Source organism: Sphaerodactylus townsendi, linkage group LG17 (assembly GCF_021028975.2).
Source record: "Sphaerodactylus townsendi isolate TG3544 linkage group LG17, MPM_Stown_v2.3, whole genome shotgun sequence".
In the NCBI taxonomy this organism is placed as follows: Eukaryota; Metazoa; Chordata; class Lepidosauria; order Squamata; family Sphaerodactylidae; genus Sphaerodactylus; species Sphaerodactylus townsendi.
Genome location: NC_059441.1, coordinates 10067609 through 10070186, shown reverse-complemented (window position 1 = coordinate 10070186; position 2578 = coordinate 10067609). Strand labels below are relative to the sequence as shown.

General features: G+C 45.7%; 1 non-coding gene across 1 annotated transcript; it reads left to right on the top strand.

The window, feature by feature from the left end:
• Window positions 1-1772: 1772 nt before the first annotated feature.
• LOC125424781 lies at window positions 1773-1964 on the top strand. The gene has a single exon (XR_007243283.1). It is a non-coding gene; the product is annotated as a U2 spliceosomal RNA (small nuclear RNA).
• The last annotated feature ends 614 nt before the right edge of the window (window positions 1965-2578 follow it).

Sequence of the window (2578 nt, the reverse complement as noted above, 5' to 3'; positions counted from 1 at the left end):
CATTATTAAAATAAAGCCCCAAGCTGTGGGTTGTGTTCTTTGTTTCCAGGTTGGGTCATGGAACTGCAACGAGGTTTATTTGTGGGGTCCTTCTCCCCTGTTGAAGTGGGGTGGGGGGTGGGGTGGGATATTGTAAAAATAAAATCAGAAGTGGACAAATATTTGGAAAGCGAAGAGGTAGGTAGGAGTGGTAGGGAAACGCGGGCTTGTGTGTGTGTTTTAGCCGCCTGCCAAGCCGCTTGGAAAACGTCCAAGGATTGTGATTCGGTCTTGGGTGGGAGAGAGAATTTAACGTCGCCCTTGTTTGCGTCTCTGCAGCAAAGTTCTTTCAGGTTTGCTTGCAAGGCAGTGAAGAAGCGAGTCGGCTCAGTATATATATTTCTCTTTACCACCGCTGCTTTTTGTACACTCAATAGAACAGGACTTCAATTTTGCCTTCGCTCTGGCTAGGCCGTTGTTAAGGTAGTGCTGATTAACTGGTTTAATTCGGGAGGGAAGCGCAAACCGATCCATAGCATGGATATATTCATTCAATAAAAGTCCAATGCATGTCACACCGCAAACTGCCCCGAGTCCAGGAGAGTCTATCCAAGAGTTCAGCCATATGAAATCAATTTCATATGTTCCAGCTGTCCTTATTTAACAGGGGTGGTCTCTATTTGATCATTACGTGCCCCGGATATGTGTTTGATCACACAAGGGCCCTCATTAATTAATGAAAGGGATGTGCAGGAGCAGTAGTGGCGTAGTGGCTAAGAGCAGGTGCACTCTGATATGGAGGTACCGGGTTTGATTCCCAGCTCTGCCGCTTGAGTTGTAGAGGCTTATCTGAGGAATTCAGATTAGCCTGTACACTCCCACATACGCCAGCTGGGTGACCTTGGGCTAGTCACAGCTTCTCGGAGCTCTCTCAGCCCCACCTACCTCACAGGGTGTTTGTTGTGAGGGGGGAAGGGCAAGGAGATTGTTAGCCCCTATGAGTCTCCTGCAGGAGAGAAAGGGGGGATATAAATCCAAATCCAAACTCTAATGCATAAGACTGGCTCTGGTGGGTTTTCCGGGCTGTGTGGCCGTGGTCTGGTGGATCTTGCTCCTAACGTTTCGCCTGGATCTGTGGCTGGCATCTTCAGTATCACAGAGGGAAGTCTGTTACACACTGTTACACACCCACACACACACACACACACTTCCCTCTGTGATACACCTCTGAAGATGCCAGCCACAGATGCAAGCAAAATGTTAGGAACAAGATCCACCAGACCACGGCCACACAGCCCGGAAAACCCACCAGAACCAGTTGAATTCGGCCGTGAAAGCCTTCGACAATATATTGCATAAGACTCTGCCGTTTCCTTCTGCCGTTTCCCCCTAATCCTTTCTTCGGAGTCCGAAACGTCCAACAATTTTTCTCAGAACCTGAACACAAGGCACAGGAAGGCAGGAAACTTCTGGGCGCCAGCCCTGACTGTAAATGGTTAACTGTAGTGCAGGATGGGAAAGGAGGCGGAGATATGCAGATCAGCAGCCAATGCCTGTTGGAGCCCTGGCACTCAACCTCATGAAAGTGACAAAGCGGAGAGAAATCTCCCAATTCTGACATAAAACCATCTTTCCGGGAACAAGACCAGAAAGGGCCACATTTGGGGAAGGGGGCGGGAGGTCTTGTGGCCCTGGCAGGGCTGGCGTTGGGCTCCTCCAGCTCTGGTGTTGCTCGCCCTGGCCACAAAGTGCCCCGGGTGGATCAAAAGTCCCTTTTGGTGGGCAGGGTCTTTAGCGCTTCTCGGCCTATCGGCCAAGATCAAGTGTAGTGTCTGTTCTTATCAGCGTAATATCTGATAAGTCCTCTATTTGAGGACAAATGTATTAAGTGGATTTTTGGAGTTGGGAGATGGAATAGGGGCTTGCTCCGTTCACTCCATGCATCAGCCTGGTATTGCAGTACCTCCAGGATTGGTGCCCCTCCCCCTTGGGGAGAATAACATTGGTTCAAAAACAGATGGAAAATATCCTTATTTTTTCACTTGCTTGGTTCTCCCAACTCTCTCTCTTTCTTTCTTTCTTTCCTTCATTTCTTTCTTTCTTTCTTTCTTTCTTTCTTTCTTTCTTTCTTTCTTTTTTTCTTTCTTTTTTCTTTCTTTCCTTCCTTCGTTCCTTTCTTTTTCTTTCTTTCTTTTTTCTTTTTTCTTTCCTTTGTTCCTTTCTTTTGTTCCTTTCTTTCTTTTTTCTTTCTTTTCTTCATTTCTTTCTTTCTTTCTCTTTCTTTCTTTCTTTCTTTCCTTTCTTTCTTTCTTTCTTTCTCTTTCTTTTTTCTTTCTTTCCTTTCTTCTTCCTTCTTTCTTTCTTTCTTTCTTTCTTTCTTTCCTTCCTTCCTTTCTTTCCTTTCTTTCTTTCTTTCTTTCTTTCTTCCTTCTTTCTTTCTTCCTTCCTTCCTTTCTTTCTTTCTTTCTTCTTTCTTTCCTTCCTTCCTTCCTTCCTTCCTTCCTTCCTTCCTTCCTTCCTTCCTTCCTTCCTTCCTTCCTTCCTTCCTTCCTTCCTTCCTTTCTTTCTTTCTTCTCAGTTTTTTTCTTTTTCTTCATGG